General features: G+C 35.3%; 1 protein-coding gene across 3 annotated transcripts in view; it reads right to left on the reverse strand.

Moving 5' to 3' along the window:
* LOC149800272 (kelch-like protein 5) overlaps positions 1-18,780 on the reverse strand; it is a 295,329-nt gene that overhangs the window by 194,089 nt on the left and 82,460 nt on the right. For 2 of the 3 annotated variants that reach the window (XM_089959849.1, XM_089959848.1), the window contains exon 2: positions 12,527-12,625. The gene's annotated coding sequence lies outside the window, so the exon portion shown is untranslated. Of the gene's footprint in view, positions 1-1,741; positions 1,865-12,526; positions 12,626-18,780 lie in introns of those variants that run through there. The other variant, XM_089959851.1, reaches the window with a different exon arrangement.

Genomic DNA, 18,780 nt, shown 5'->3' on the forward strand with positions numbered 1-18,780 from the left:
CAACCACGTTACAGTTTATGACCTGGAAGTGGCTGGAGAGACAGAGAGAAGAAGAAAAGGAATAAGATGACTCTGACCTGTCACCAATGTCAACTTTGAAAGGACTGGAAGCAACTATGTTATGCAGACATGCTGTGGAAATGAGTTTGAACATTCACTTGATTCTATGACAAAATTTGTTTTATCTGTATAAAAGAATTTCTTATAAATTTGGTAATTTTATTTCCATGAGAAAGTTTATCATTCAAATGCCATGTTCAATTTAATTTTTTTAATTGATTAAATTGTTATATTTTATATACCCGGGCTTGTGTTGTTCTATTCCATATCTCTGCTCAGATCTGTTATGCCATCAATTAATTTCATATTTTATTTTATTATTTACCTAATCCAGACAATAACAGCATGGTCGATCATCTCCTAGATAACAATAACCAAACAAATGGGCCACATAACATGTGGGAAGCCCTAACAGCAATTGTTTACTGTCTTTCCACTTCATCGCATGTGGGGGGTCCCAGAGTAGCCGAATGGTCTAAAGTGCTCTCCATTACGGATCACTGCCATCTCACCTCTATATCTGCGTGGGTTCAAGTCTAGGATTCGGCCAATGTGGGTATGTGAGAAAGCTTGCCAGTAGCTTCTTGTGGGTCGGTAGTTCTTCCCGGGTTCTTCCTCCACCATTAATACTGGCCGCCATGCATAGCCTATCTTGTGCTGAAAAATGGCGTTAAACAACAACAACATTGCATGTGGTTAATGACAGCCAATCATGTCTATAGGCTTTTTGCAATTGGAATGAACTTGTGAGTAAGTATATAAATTTTGGTGGTCAGTCCTTCAAAATAAAAATTGATGATTTAATGAAGGATAATGACATTTGAGTAGCAAACACATTTTGAAAGCTATTTCTGAATACATCTGAAAACACCAAATCCCAGGTGATCGTTCAATAACATACTGCCTAGTTTTGTTACAAACATCACTTTTCATTGGCTATTTGGCTCGCGCATGAGCAGAAGGGTAAAAGTTGGAGGTTTTTTATCTTTTTTGCTAAACGGATCCATTTTTTTGGTATAGAGAGAACTGTTTATTCCAAATGCCCATCTTATCCTACTTTTTACAAAGGTTCATCTGTCTGTTTGCAGTTCATACCAGTTTGTCTTAGATCTGAGACCAAAAAGTCTAAAATCCGGACACAAAATCGGATTCCAACCACAGGCTAATTTTGGGCAGAAAAAAATTGGGTCCAAAAAATGAGGTTTTTCTATCTGTATTTTGTAGTGCAACTAGAAATTATTGATTATTTGGTATCATTGTAGAGCTACATCTGTCTACCTTTCTATAATACCACCCACTTTAGTGTATCATGCAAGACCATGATGCTACAGAGCTCGGCAGTAGGCTACTACCTCCTGCGACATTAGCTCATTGCTAGGGGTTAATGTGTTAAGCCAACACCTACCTCAAACAGACACTCAATCTTGCTCCTAATATTAATTATTGTCAAAACAGCATAAAAAGTACATGTAGTTGGTAGCAAAACTTTGCTATCTACTTTCTAAACCTATTATGATAATGGGACCAAGTGACAAAGGTATTTACACTTCATTTTTTGTCTGATTCAAATTCAAACTACAGCTTTAAGAACTTTGATATTCATTGTAATGCCATCATTCGCATTTGCCAAGTATATTATTATCTATTACCTTAGCACACAAACAAGATGAATTCAACTTACCCATATCTTATGAACACTTATCAAACAATGTCATCAGATATTACACGAGTCTCTTCACCATGCCTGTGAAGACACCACCTGACAGAAAATTTAAGGAATTCCCCAAAATAGTGATCGACTTTTACTTGGATGTAAACAACAATTCATACCTTTACCTTTGTCAGGAAAAGGTGTTACAATGGTTCCTGTAATCAGTAAGTCAAATTACATGTCAGTGGGAGTTATCTCTTGTTTCCAATTTCTTGGTAACAAAAAAAAATTCACCAGATAACAAAACGGTAAAACAGGAAACAATTTTGCTACCAACTACTGTGTATATGAAACAATGAACAAACTCTAATTCTATTTAACACTAGTACATTGAGATTACAGATTCCCAGAGGTGATGGCTTAAGAAAATGTGGCAAATGAATCAATCCAAACCCTGAAACAGTTTTCTGCCTAAAATGGGTGCAGCAGCTACGAAGCCATTTGCACACATGTTATTGACATGTACCAAAGTTGCAAACTTTTGAAATTGACCATTTTCACCCATAATGCATCTGCTTTACATGTTTCAGTTTCATGACAGTTTCCATGTATAATGTACTGCTTGACACTGGAAAGAAAACTTTGGCCAATCATGTGTTGCCATATATACTCACAAATCGGATCCCAATGCCAACTGCAAAACGTCTCCAGATCAAAGTCTATAGTGTATGCAGTTGGATCCATTTTTTATACAAATACAAAAAGTCAGTATATCCATATGTATGCCTAAAAAAAATAATGAATCCAGGCTAATGAAGGGGAATGGGGACTTATTGGTTTTTAATTGCAGTTGAACCCTGCCCAATATCCTTTGATACATACTAAAGGATAATTCAATTTAGGTCACTAGCCATGGACCCTTGGTGATAATAAATTTTATGGAGAACAAGTTGGCTGCTACTACTAGTAACTTTGAGCAAATGTATTTTTCAAAAAAGTATACCAAGATGAAGAAAAAAAAATATACACAATTCTTACGCAGACAATGGCAGAAAACATACTTTCAGCTATTTTATTTTAAAAGTATTTAATAATACTCCTAAACTTCAAGTAGTTTCACTTCAATTTTCAAAAGCCATGTACAACCATGAATAAAAGTTATTAGATGCCTTTCAGTATGATTACCGATCACATCTGGAAAGCCATACTTTCACTTTTCCCTTCCTTTATACAGTGATGTACTTAGGGTCCTCCTGGCCTTTGATTCTATTTTTCCTGCCAAGCTGGGTTTCCTTTGTTAGCATCTCAATGGAAAGAAAGAGATGTACAAGGTGAACATGGGCTCTAACTGCTACAGTAATGCTCAATGTAAAGCTGGTCTTATCACTGAAATGATCAACACAATCTCCAGACTAATGAGTCAGGGTGCTGTTATTACTGAAGTGGAAACTGAAACTAGATATACTCTGCAGACCTTCTTGAACTTCATTGCCTACAACATATGATTTGCACACTGATACAAAACAAGACAATCTGTTGCTGCCATACAATGAATCAGCACCAATACCCCAATTAGTAGGCACATTTCTGTTCATAAAGGTGGCAAAACTTCTACAATTCTAACATATTCTCTGCTATTTAATCCTGAAATTAACCTGAAAGGAACAATAACACTTAAGGAAATGAATGATTATCCAGGACTTTTGTGCAGCAGTGGCATGTACTTCGAATGGTGAAGATCTGCTTAACATGCCATCTCAGAATTAGCACAACTCCATGCACTAAAAATGAGCTGACTTAGCCTTTTGCTATAATCAGGTGCAAGTTTCTTCCCACAACCACCTCTCCTAGCAGAAGGACTTAAAATAGCAGCTCTGTTAATGACCTGTACCCAGACACAAGTACATAATGAATGGAGACCATAAATATGCACAGCTTTACTTTATGAGCTGGGACTGAAAAATCGGGTCACTGGTATTTGATGGATCTATAGCACAGCCCACCTGTCAGTCAAATGTTAACTAATGCAACTAAAATTGACCCACTGGTCACTGATGTGACCATTAAGTGTCACCCTTCCATCAACCAGACATCATAAGAAGTCATTTTGGTGAAAATCCTAGGTCAATATGACCATTATTTTTGGATGACAAACTGTGTGGACAACTGGCTGCAGCATGATCTTCAAGATGGCTACTTAAATCGTCCATACTGGTTGTCAGATCAGCATAATTTTCATTCAGGATCAACTAGACACCTTGATATTTGTTCAAAACTTGTTGTTAATGATAGCAAGCTAGAGTACATGCAAATATATATTAAAACACAAAACTTCTCCTAAAAATTACTAGGAAATTGTTGTTGTTGTTGTTGTTCTTGTAGGGTTTAATGCCATTTTCAGCACACTATAGGCTATACATGGCGGCCAGTATTAATGGTGGAGGAGGAACCCGGGTAAACCCCGGAAAGAACCACCAACCCACGAGAAGCTACTGGCAAACTTTCTCACATACCCACATTGGGACTAGGAAATATTTCCAATTCTAAAATCACATGATTACTTCAAGTTAATAATAGTGACACCCACCCACCCCCATGCATAAATAATGAGTTGACTGTTCTATGTTCCAAGGCAAGACACTACACTCAATGCCACACCACAAATTGTAAAACCATAATGCAAAACACCTTAAAGCAAGCTTAGCACAACAACACCAGAAATGAGTGTCTTTGTTGCACCCCAAAAATGTGAAAGTTCATCACTGCCTTTTGGGCAAACAAAGTTTCAAGCAGGCTTGACCGTTTGCCCAACCATACCAAGATGTTGTTTTATGTCCCATGTACTCCAATAAATACTAGTTTCATCATACTGTCACATAGTTAAGACTATATCAAACAGGAGCAAGATTCATACGTGGATCTATTCCATCTCTGTCATTCCAATTAATTAAAAATATGAATGCTATTTACAACTTACAAATATGGCCAAGACTTCACTGTACATGTACAAGAAGGCGATGCAATTAAAACCAAATGAACATTATAACATCAGAATTATGACACTCAGTGAAACAAACCTTGAAAATGGCTACCCGTACGCTGATACCTGTACACGGATAAAAATTCAAAAGCCCAGATTTTTTGACAGTGAAGTCCAGATTTTATGTATGGGGGTTATCACAAGTATCACCATGACAGTAAAGGAATGAGATAACTAATTACAGAGACTTCACTGGCTAATAATAACAATAGCAGTAATTATTAAATACTGAAAATCATGCTTTTTCAATACACAAATATTTTGGGCAGATTCAAAAATAGTCTTTCTTGCGTGATACTTCATGTTAGGGCAAGTATGAAATTGACATAATTTTTGTTTTCCTTGACAAAAATCTAATTAGACTGCAGTTATTGGTTTGCTTACTCTTGAATGATGTCCATATTTTTCATCTTTACACTAATAAAGAACTTAACTGAATCATACAGAATTAATGTCATTATATTTATTCATCAATCAACAGCCAGTATGAGCATAATGGTGATGAGTTTTTGTAAATGACAGGTGTGCAAGCAAAGAATGGCGCTTGTAATGAATTAAACTTTTTGCTAAAAATAGACCATGGCATTATTGTGCCCGACAGCTGCCATATTGTTTTCGACAAAGCACGGAGAGATGCTTAGAAAATTGTTGTAAATCATGACATATAGTCACAAATAAAGTTTTTAGTTTTGCTCTTCCCTCACTATGTAATGTTTTTATATATTCTACAATAATATATGAGTATGTACAGTAATAATTTTGTGCATTTTATTTCTTTGTCATCCTTTTGCATTGTTTTCAATCTACATTGAGTAAAGCTGTTGTGTGTATACATTAAAGGAATATATATATGTGTGTGTGTGTGTGTGTGTGTGTGTCATAAATGAATGTGTTGAAACAAGTAATAAATATTCATTTATATCTATTTTGTTTCCTTTTCAGTTAGTTTTTGTGTGTAAAATGTGTATCATTTTATGTGTATCATTTTAAGGGTGGCTGTCATCATTAGGGACAGCAGTTTTTGCATTGCTGTTTCCATCAATACATGCATACAATTAATACTTCCGACAAAATGTAATTGTAAATATCTTTTAATTAAGGAAATGTAATACCCATGTAGTATAAATATAATCAACCAGTGCTGCTCTTTTCAACACCATAACTCCAATGAACATAATGCATTCTTTTATGTTATAAACTGTCATTCAAAATTACGATTTGTTTGTAAAACAGACATTGAAATAAACAAAAACAATTTCTCTCCATTTTTCTTAATTTTGTTACCGATTAATACATCTGAATCAGAAAAGGTTAATAAAATCAATAATGCATACTATAAAATAAAAAAACATTAATACAATGTTTTTAAACTTATGGATTATATATGCAACATTTCTAGATTCTACATGCACAATATCACATCAACTAAGCAGAGTGTAATTATATGCGCTAAACAAAATATAAGAAATAGTCACTTTCCTACATACAACCCTCTCTATTTGTATGTTAAAACATAATCACATATAAGAATACTTCATCAACATTATTTAAGGGGGGGGGTGTGGCAGTTCCCTTGAAATTTTCATCTTAAAATATTCAGGGTATATCTATTGGTGATGAAGTACAAGGAATTTGTGTATTATACTGTTCTAGAAGATTCATCAAATTTGATTATATGATTTATACAATCTGCAGTCTTAAGCACCACTCTAACTAAATACTGGAATGCACATCTATATTCAGATGAACAAATTTAATGCCTGGTACATGGTTTTCAGTAAGAACAATAATAAGAATAAAAACACGGAAAAGACTAAATGCCATTTCACCAGTTCGCCTTGTCCAAATGGCTATTTTTAAAAACTGATATCACTGCTTGCGACGTTTCACAGAGGTAAAAAGTACAAGTGCCATTGCTTGCATGTAATGAACCTTTGATTATTGTATTGCAGTAGGGTGGAGAGTTTGAGCTTCAAATTACAGGACCCTATTAGGTAATGACAAGGGCATGCCCAACGTGTATGCATGGATGTTAACAGTAGCTGGATTTGCATTTGTCTGCATCATAATTACATCAACAGACAGATCCATCAGTAACATCCTGTTATGTAATAAGTCTTCTTGTGTCAGACCTTGGTATGTCAACACCACCTGTTTTTCTAATTTCCCCAGCAGAAATCTCCTGCATGCTAATGAATCCTTGTCAAAATAAGTCTGATCATACTCCATTGCAGTTGGATTTGTTGTTGTCTTAAACTTAGATTGTTTTCAGCCCTTAAGACACACATGTGAAGCCTCCCTCAATTGCACTGCCTTTATTGGAACATCTTGGTCTCACATAACAATTTCAGGAAACAGATCTTCTCTGTTAATCTTTGAAATGATTTGTTAATCCAGATTACTGAATGTATGAATGGGATGAAAACAGAAGTATCCAGACTGATGAAGTTTCACTGACCTAGAATCTGTAATGTACCATATCCACACATGCCTACATTAAGTTCATACCACTCTTTCTGGTCTTAACATTCCAAAAAAATCTGCATGCTGACCAAGTTTTTTGATCTCAGCATGTATTATACCGAAAGAAGTGGCTGCTTAAAAATATGCCTAGAACATTATGATTTCTAACTAACCTGCCACTATGCATGTATGATTGCTTGTTACTAATTAATCGGTTGATTCAGTTTCAAAAATTAATCTTACACATCCATTACTCAGCATCACCATATTGAGAGAGATAATACACCTCCAAAGTGGAGAATTCCCCCACAGCTAGTTAACTCTTTCAGTATGTATATACATGTGATGGGGACATTGTGTACACTTATTATGATGAGCTTTAACGAGAAGAAATTTACCTAAATAATACATTTTTAAATGCATAGTGTGACACTACATCAAATACAGTATTAAATTTCAAAAGAATATATTATAACTGGGAATACAGATAAAAAAAACAGACACGGCTTTATAAATCAGCTTCAATATCATGTTTATTCATGGTAAAACTTATTAACTACTGTTATTTGTACTCAAACAGAAATAACTGTTGTTTTAATACATCCAAATTATATAGTAATTTGGTACTACATGTATTTCAGCAACAGGTGTCATTTTTGGAAATTCCGTTACACACCAGAGAAGTCAGTTGGGAGAAATTGGGAGAACTGCAAAATTATGTAGTAAGTTTTGACTTCAAACGAGAGACGATTTTGAATGAGAATGTCAATTTTTTCACTGCGGCTCATGTCTTTAACTTTCTTATTCCAATAAGAACCCAACGCTTTTTTCACTATGTGAGTAGATTTTGTCGGGTTGCATGAGAACTTTTGTGTGCTTTCTGAGTTAGGGAACATTGTTTTGATAACATCTGAAAAATGATCACCTGCAAATGTTCAGATATAAAGTTGGCAAACAGTGTCTCAGGATGTAAAACTTTATCCACATTTGATGCAGATTCTCTGAACACCGATCTCAGTGCATTTGTTGTCATGCTCAGTGCATTTGTTGTCATGTTTAATATGCTTTATTCTGTATGATGCATAATGTCATTAGTGACACTATAGCAGATTTTAAAATCAGATTTATGAGATTTCCAGAATTTGTGTGATACCTATTTCAGTTCCTTTGATTTAGGGAGTTTTTTGCATTGGAAGATAATGCACACTTAGACATATTAACAAATATTAAACACGAAAGCCAAACTGACCCAGTTTTATGGTGGCTGAGCTCTTTACAAATCCAACCATAATCCATTAATCTCTTGAATCCTTTTAAATTACTTCTGTTCACACTTATCGAAAAACTTCAAACATTTAAGCCAGCTGACCCTGCTGATAGAATCAAAGGGGTGTTAATTAGTTTATGCTACTTGAAATTAGCAACTAAGTTGTTATGCACTGTTTAAACCAATTCACATTCATGTGGTAACAGGCAGTATTACTTTTAATAGAGTAAAATGGAAGAGAGGTGTGAAAAACATGGAGAAAAAAATTCACTAATTTTACATACACAGGAGATTTTAGTTAGTGATGTGAGGGACAAAATACACCACTGAGTAAATTATATTTTCTTTGCAAGAAATAGCAGCACCAAATCTTCACAATTCAGAAAATGCTATCAGATATGTGATGACTGAACCATGTTTATTTCACATGGACACATAAATATTGAAATGTCTGTTAACTTGGACAAGCCACAGTGTCACATGCAATTCTAATCCCTCTCATGCATAACCTGAAAGATTACACGTCCTTTCACTGCTGGCTGTGATTCATAATGTGTCCAAATGATGTACTGATTAGCTCTGACCCCTTGTTGGATTTTATTTTCCTGTGATGTTTTCAAATTTACCTATGATTTCTTTTGGAAATTAAGTTTTCTTTTGCAATATATTCAATTTTTCAAACTTCCAGAACTAAATTCATGGGTTGATGAGTTAACAATATCCACTGCAACATGTGACTGTATTTAAACCATGACCTGTGGGTGAGATTTTACCATGGTGAACTGTGGGTACCAACAAACCCTAAATAGAACTACATATAATGACGCAGTTTTCCACTCTGTCGAAGAGGAGAACTGCAAAGCCTAAGTCTAACATGCAAAAATCAATGGTGAAACAACCCAATTCATTGTCATTTACCACAATATAGTGCACTGCAAATCATTCCACCAAGGTACAACTGTGATCGCATTGCAAAGTACCTTATATACTCGCGTACAAGTCCAGTCAAACTGCTAACCAAAAAGATTTTGATACACTGTAGCATAATGCACCTGCAGATCAGGGACTACATTGTTTGATTACACATAACAAACTGCATAAACTCAGATCTGCTGGTGCATTATGCTACAACAAATCAGGATATTTGTATTTAGCAGTTTGACTTGACTTATAAGCGATTATAGACGGTATGAATGGTGCAGATGGTATGTGTCAGCAATTTATCTCATGGATCTAGCACAAAATGAGAGGAGCCATTCAGAATCATAGCTCTTATATCACCAAAACCAACTCCTACCAAAATGTCTTATAATATCAGAAAATGCACAGCAATTCAAAACCACTCTTGTTTGTTTATACTAGTAAAACTATGGTACGCAGACAAAATGTTGACCTGCACTTGTTTTTTCCAATATAATATTTCATTATTTTATCTAAAGAATCTTGGAGTTCACCACTGGAAGTTGTTAAAAAAAGAAAAAGATAAATTTCAAAATTATTTTTTAGGCTTGACTCGCATAAAAAAACTGCAGTAATGTTTGTTGGATGGTTAGGAGAAAAGCACCTTTCTGTAACAGGTCAGAAAATATGTCATGATGACCTTCTCACTCAGGGAGTGTTGTGAACAGTACCCTAGACACATCTACTGGATTTAGGCTCATACTATGTATACTTCATATGGCCTTCATACGGCCCCTGTATGTCTGCTCATAGTCTCTCTGGAGATTTACATGTTTTGATTTCCAAGTTTAAATCCAGTTTTATCTGTAATTCCCATTTCTTCCTAATGGACCCTTTCTCATTCAAAATTATAATCTCATTAAGGCTCATTAAGCTATAGGAGATCAAGATCTATATAGTTCAAGGTATTTACAAACATGAGCACTGTATTAAAAAGAGATCCCATTCCCCTCATGAAACCCCAGAAAATATCAAGCACCCCCCCATGAGGAATTGATATACAGACTGGCAGATCATGTTAGTTCATTATCAGAAACACAGCTGCCATAGAGTGCATTATGACAGACTACCATTCATAACTGCTGATTTTATCAGGCTAAAAGGTTAGAACTACTTAAAAGCACATTGGTAACATGTTTTAAGTACAAATGTATGAAGTCTATACAGAATACTCCAGATATCAACTAATATTAGTTCACATACACTCCAAAACTGATGAAGTTTAAGGCAATGAATACCATCAACTATCTTTCCATTACAGCAAGTTTCCAATAATTATTTTAATAATCTTCCCCATTCTTTACACTAGAAATGTATTCATAGAACATGGATGCCCCACCACAGTGCCTGAAATTCTCTCAGTGGAAAACTTAACCAAGGTATCATGGATATATGGACAAAAGAAACAATATTTGCCCCTGCCACTGTCATGGCAGGGCATAAATAATATGCAAATCAAGTCAGAATTGAACATATCTAAGTTTCCTTTGACCTTTCCCACCCACTGTGAAATATCTGGACAATTATGTCAGAGTGGGATGTCAGAGCACACATCCTGAATACAACATGGGATTCACTAAAAATTATGTGGAGATGGCCTTGGGTAGCCACTTTATCCAATTTGGGTCTGTGCAGTTTTGTCAGAATTAATCAGTAGAACAAACAATATAGACCCTGATCTGCAGGTGCATTATGACAGAGCAGATCAGGAGCATTGTTGTTTGCAATTTGACTTCTCTTATAAGTGAGAAGATACAATATGCAAAATGTGAGATTTGATGATCATGTGACTAAGCCATGCTGCATCACAGAATATAATATCAAATAATGAATAACTGGCTCAGGTCAGATTATTAAAGTAACAAACTAGATTTTAAACATTATGTGAGAGAAGATAAACATTCTAATTATCAGGCAAGCAGAGTTTGATCTAAGATCAACATTGTTAGCCATTGGGTGAACATCTTTACTAGCCAATGTTTCGATGTGATAACCCTATATATACCCTGGCGTATCAAGCAGATATTACTGTGCTTCGGGTCTGTGAATTTCATTGGATGCAGCAGCAAACCACCGCATCCAATCAAAATCAAGTTCTTCAAATTTGAACACTGTTACAACATGATCAAGAGAAGAGGAGCACACAACTTGAATTGACTGAAAAATAAGCAATTTTCTAGTGCCGATCCATGTTTGCACAAATAGGTTTTGCAAAAACACACCTGTAATGGCTTCCATATGATACATAGTCATACTTCCAATGCTAAACTTCCAAAGTATCCTTTTTAGGTCAACTGCCCCCACCATTTTTGGCGGATATGCAATGCACCATGCTATTGGTTAGTTGGCATTAAATACTAAGGGAGACAACTCATGAAATCCAATAAATATCGCTAGGACAAAGCATGAATATATCTGTTCGATCCACAAAGTGCAGATAGGGTTATCATATCGGAACCCTGGCAAGCAAAGATGATGGGTGAAAGGATTACCCCATGCCAATACAAAATGGTTTCAGCAAATTTAATGTTTTCAATAGGGGACAGGCTCTGATCTCCCACCCGAAAGTAACTGTCCACATAACTAACACAGGGTGGAAAATGCCATAAAACTCAAACTAGAAACAAACAAACTCAAACTGGCTTCCACACTGGAATCATATTCAAATTCAATGTCTATGTCAAATGGAGTGAGAGAAAAAGAAACTGACAACATCAACATGGGATTGCAAATACCCAATACCAAAAATGCCTGAAATGATGACTAACTGATACTACAGTAATTACAACTGACTGCTTATATGAAATCAACATGGAAATAAAGAACACTGTCGAGAAGGAAATTAAATTAAAAATGCCTAAAAATATAAATCTTCATTCATTTTAGATGTCAATCTTCATTTATTTCAGAATTTAAATATTGGATGAAACCTGACATGAAATTGTCAATGGGCATAACAGTAACTCTTTCCCAAGTGCATTGATCTTTAGAATAGACATCAAGACACAAATCTGTAAAATCAATGAGATACAATCCTATGATTCCTTTACCCCCTGCAAACACAGTACAAACACGATGTACCTACCTTGTTTATAAGTTAGACAGAATACCCATTTTCAGCCAGTCAGCTGCATGATCTTGAGTACATTTTACATGGAAATATCCCTCTAGGAGAACGTTTCACCTAAAATATAGATCCAAATCAATGAAATTATAATTCTGTATGTTGCTGTTGTAGTTTCAGCCAAGTCATTCATCAATACTTAAGTAAAATATGGGGATGTACACTATCATAATTCTCATCTTTACTTAAATAAAGTATGGCAGATGTACGCTATCATATCTCTAAACATTATTTAAATAAACTATGGGGGATGTACACTAACAAATTTCTCATCTTTACTTAAACAAAGTATGATGGATGTACACTATTATACTTACCTCTCATCTTTACTTAAATAAAGTATGGGAGATGTACACTACTTAAATAAAGTATGGGGGATGTACACTCTCATATCTCTCATCTTTACTGCAATAAAGTATGGGGGATGTACACTTCTTAAATAAAGTATGGGGATGTACACTATCATATCTCTCATCTTTACTGCAATAAAGTATGGGGGATGTACACTTCTTAAATAAAGTATGGGGGATGTACACTCTCATATCTCTCATCTTTACTGCAATAAAGTATGGGGGATGTACACTTCTTAAATAAAGTATGGGGATGTACACTATCATATCTCTCATCTTTACTGCAATAAAGTATGGGGGCTGTACACTTCTTAAATAAAGTATGGGGGATGTACACTATCATACCTACCTCTCATCTTTACTGCAATAAAGTATGGGAGATATACAAAATCATACCTGTCAAACATCAACATATACTACATAATCAGGCATAATTGAGTCCAATGTGTTACAAATGTGGGAATGGAATGGCATACTTTTGCAAAGCAGATTGTGGTTGGGGGGATGCAACTGCATGTTCTAACAGTGGTGGTTAGGACAAGACTGGAACTTGCTCATGCACCACCCACCCTAATCTGCAGAGGTAAAGGTCTTTGGTTCCCCTCCACTGTACTTCGCCCTTGGACCTAGACTTGGTACCAAAGCAGCCCCTCCAACTCCAAAACCAAACGTCAAATGTGGCCTCCCTTCAGTATTAAATCTCGCATTCACTACTGTGTAAATTTCACTCTAATTTACTGAATGGCCTTAAATGTCAGATTTATACCAATGGATTCTAAGACTCTGAAAATGTTTTTATTACCTATGCAATGTTACTGCAATGTATTTTAGCAAACTTCATATATTTTTACTGGCTAGTCCCCCCTTTTCTCTATAGTCTGATAAATGAAGCTACTGAATTTGATCTAGCCACAGCTGGGTGCTATACAGAAATATAACAAAGGGGAGGCTTGAAGTACAGGTTGGTACAACATAAAAGTGACAACAAAGAAAGACTTGATGCACAGGTGGATGCAACACATAAGTGAATGCAAAGAAAGGCTTGATGTATCCTGAAGTGACCAAAGAGGGAGGCTTTAAGTATGGGTCGATACAATATAGAAGTGACCACAACGGGAGGATTGATGTACAAGTGGGTACTATACACAAGTAACCAAAAAATGAAGATTGACATGTAATTGTGTGGCAAACAGAAGTGACCATAAAAGGAGGCTTGATGTGCAGGTGAGAGTGATATAAAAGTGACCACAAGTGGAGACTTCATGTACAGGTGGGTGCTATATAGAAGTGACCACAAAAGGAGGCTTCATGTACTGGTGAGTGGTATATAGAAGTGACCACAAAGGTGGTTGTGGCTTGATGCATAGGTGGATTCTATATAACACTAACTACAAAGAAGGCTTGATGTATACGTGCGTACTATACAGACACAAAGGAAGGCTTGATGTATATATGCGTACTATACAGACACAAAGGAAGGCTTGATGTATACATGGGTACTATACAGACACAAAGGGAAGCTTAATGATGTGGATACTAAACAGAAGTAACCACCATGGAATCTTCAACATACAGGTTGATGCTATTCACAAAAGAAAATAATGGGAGACTTGATGCGCAGGTAGATGTTATATACAAGTGACCACAAAATGAGATTTGAGGTACTGGTGGGTGCTGTATAGAAGTGACCACAATTGAAGGCTTGACTACAAAGGAAGGCTTGATGTACAGGCAGATGGAAGAGAGGGAGGTTTGATGTATACTGGTGGGTGCCAACAGTGACCACAAAGGAAGGCTTGACAGTCTGTACAGATTAGTCATGATTCAACACAAACTCTGGCTGCTTCTGTTTAAAAAACCCTTTTCAGATTCAAAGGAGTATAAATGGTTTATCAGATAAGAAGGTATCTGAAGAGGAAGAAAAAAAGGGATAACTTTGGCTCTTGTGAAAAAACAACTCTTAGGTATTCAAGGACTGAGTGGCTGTGTCTCAATTTCCATTTAGTATTTTTCTTTCATCAACAATCAAAGTACATCAAAGCCACACAAGTATCTATTAGCCAAAGGGAAAACCTCTATATCCTTGTAACTTCCACAAGATTTAGAGAAAAGTCAGTCAATAACCTGAGTTTTTCTTATCAAAACCAACCAGAAAAACCACACAAGAGTTGGCAGGTGCCTGCTGAATATCAAACTGTTGGCTTCTATTTTATGATAATTGTGATAAGTCATGGGTAACTAAATACAGTAAATGTACTTTTGTGCGCAAATAGTTTGATAAATATAAAAAAGCATAATCTGAAAGTGCCTCTTGTTGAGTTGAAATGTTTGCATACAAATATTAAAATAATTCCTTTCTTACACTGCATATATATGAAAAAAATGAATTTACAACAACAAAAAATCACTTTGTGAAACTATTTCCAAACACTTTTAGGATTGTTCGATTTTCTAATGGATGATTATTTTACCAAAATACCCCAATTTGCAAGGAATGATTAAAAAAAATTTAACATTTGCTGCAAAAATGTGCCTGTTATTAAGTTAAAGTTTACAGATCTATTTACACTCTATCTACTATTATATTCTTAGTATGAAGTTATAGCCAAGCAATAACACATCAAAATATCAATTTAATGTACACTCATTCATATCTACTAACTTGAATGGGCAGTGAGTAAGGATTCATCCCTCAAGCAGGGGATAAAAAGAAAATGAGGAACTTTCTGCTTTTACTTATAAATAGTGAAGTATACAAATTAAAATTTTAGCTTCATATCTGATATTTCAGAAAGTTGATTCATATCTGATACTAGAATAATATAGTTTCCGGAACATTTTACAAGTTTATCAAAATATATTCAGGTATTCAACTAATAGCAAGATGCCCTATCTTAACTGCTGAAAACCTTATATTAACAAAGGGAGGCAACTCTTCAGAATATGGGATCAGCAAACAGGTGTGTTTACTTAAGATTCACAACAAAGAACGTGATCTGCAGTCACTGTCCAAAATATGCATGTTAGCACATTACCCCTAGCGACGACTTTACGGGTCAGGAGGTAGTAGCCTACTGCCGAGCTCCGTAGCGTCATGGTCATGCATGATACACTAAAGTGGATGGTATTATTGAAAGGTAGACAGATGTAGCTCTAAAATGATACCAAACAATCTGGAATATCTAGTTACATTACAAAATACAGATAGAAAAACCTCATTTTTTGGACCCGACTTTTTTTAACGCAAAATTCGCCCGTGGTCGGAATCCCATTTTGTGTCCGGATTTTAGACTTTTTGGTCTCAGATCTAAGGCAAACCGGTATGAACTGCAAACAGACAGATAAGTCTTTGCAAAAAGTAGGATAAGATGGGCATTTGGAATAAAGAGTGGTCTCCATACAAAAATAATGGCTCCGTTTAGCAAAAAAAAAAAAAGTCCAACTTTTACTGCTCTGCTCATGCCCGAGTCAAATAGCCAACGAAAAACCATGTTTCTAACACAAATAGGCAGTGTGTTATTGAAAGATGACCGCGGATTATCTATCACTGTCATCTCACCTCTGTCCATATGAGTTCAAGTCTCAGGTTTGGCCAATGTGTGAGAAAGCTGCCAGCAATTTCCCATTGGTAAGTTTCTTACTGGGGTTTTCCCAGGTTCTTTCATACCTCCACCAATTATACTGGCCACCATGTATAGCCTATCCTGCACTAAGAATTGGCACTAAACTGAAAACAACAATATAAACTGTCAAATTATATTTGCTAAAGCTTGACATTGATATTGAATCTATCTGCTGGAAAATTTTGAAATGGCAAACCTTTGTCTATGCTAAATTAAGTTGGATCTGCATTGTTGTTGTTATTGTAGGGTTTAACGCCATTTTTCAGCACACAATAGGCTATACATGGCGTCCAGTATTAATGGTGGAGGAAGAACCTGGAAAAAACCCGGAAAGAACCACCGACCCACAAGAAGCTACTGGTAAGCTTTCTCACATACCCACATTAGCCGAATCTGAGACTTGAACCAACGCAGACAGAGGTGAGATGGCAGTGATCTGTAACGGAGAGCGCTTTAGACCACTCGGCCACGGATCTGCATTGTATATAAGTATATAGTACAGTGGACCCTCACTAGATATGTTATTTAAGGGAGCCATAAATGTTGTGTGTGATATAGGTGCACTTGTCTTACGCTGGATTACATTATGTGGACAAATACAATCCAACCAGTCTAATGGGATCCATCACTACTAGTATTATATCAGGAACAGTGTAATAGTTTGGTGCTTTATAATGGGATCCATTACTAGTGTTATATCAGGAACTGTTACAGTGAGGTACTTTAAAATGGAATCCATGATTAGTATTATATCAGAAACTATGTTATAGAGATGATTTACAATGGGATATATGACTATACTATTGTTATATCAGAGAATGTGTTATACTGGGTTGCTATACAATAAGATCCATGGCTATACTAGTGTTATATCAGAACCATGTTATATTGTAATAATTTACAATGGGATTTATGACTATACTATTGTTAGATCCAAGAATGTGTTATACTGGGGTGCTATACAATAAGATCCATGGCTAGTGTTATATCAGAACCATGTTATAATGAGGTGCTATACAATGGGATCCAAGACTAGTGTTATATAAGAACCATGTTATATTGAGGTGATTTACAATGGGATCTATGACTATATTATTGTTATATCAGAGAATGTGTTATACTGGGGTGCTATACAATAAGATTCATGGCTATACTAGTGTTATATCAGAACCATGTTATACTGAGGTGCTTGCTATACAATGGGATCCAAGACGTGTTATATCAGGTACTGATATACTGAGGTGTTTTGTAGTGGAATCCATGACTATGTGTTAACAGATGCCTGTGTATATTTTCTAGGCATGAAACTTTGATTTTTAGAATCACTAAAGTTTTTAGTGTCAAGCCAAACTTATCACATCCTGCTGTATATACTGCATATATTGTACATAACAGCTAGAAGGCATCAAGGTAGATTAGTTCTGTAAAAAATTGAGTTACCTTCTCAAATAAGGTCTTTATTATTATTATTATTATTATTATTATTATTATTATTATTATTCACTTTATAACAGGATATGTGTTATAATGAAGGGCATTGTACTGACGAAACCTTTCATTCATCAAATAGTTAATATTTAAACATTCCAATCTTAAAGACAAATATCAAGGAATTAATCCACTAAAAAAGACTTAATCTGAAATCATTCTTTTTTTGACAACATATCTGAACACTGCACAGACAATGTGGCAGATTTACTCATTTAACTGAGGTGGACTGACAAAGGATACCATGAAAATGCAGAATATGAAAAGTAGCTTTTACATAAAAAATGATTGTGAAATTAGGGTATCTGGAAGTTAATGAAATAGATTGTTATCTAAACAGTGAAGATATCACTTGTAGTAATATGTCTTATTTGCTGCAAAGGGGAGTTTCCTGATCTTTTCAAACAACTAGATCCTGTGTTCACTGCAACATCTACTGAACTGCTGATAAGCCCCAAAGAGTTCTTTCCCCTACATAATACCCTCAAGAAGCTGAAAAAGACAACCAGTCTACACTGATGTTTTTAAAACAAATAATGAAAAAACTAATTATTAGGCTTTTCAAAAAGCTCAAAGGTTCTCTTATATTTTCTTCATTGCTAAGTTTTGAAAGAAAACAAATAAGAAACATTACAAAAAATTTAAACAGCAGTGGAAGTGTATCAGATAATAAATTTAAAGTAGGAATAATTTTGTAACTTTTAAGGAGTTGCTGGATTTTGCATTAAAAAGACTACATATTCCTGTCAAGATG

This window comes from Sinohyriopsis cumingii, chromosome 5 (assembly GCF_028554795.1).
Source record: "Sinohyriopsis cumingii isolate HCF-2022 chromosome 5, ASM2855479v2, whole genome shotgun sequence".
In the NCBI taxonomy this organism is placed as follows: Eukaryota; Metazoa; Mollusca; class Bivalvia; order Unionida; family Unionidae; genus Sinohyriopsis; species Sinohyriopsis cumingii.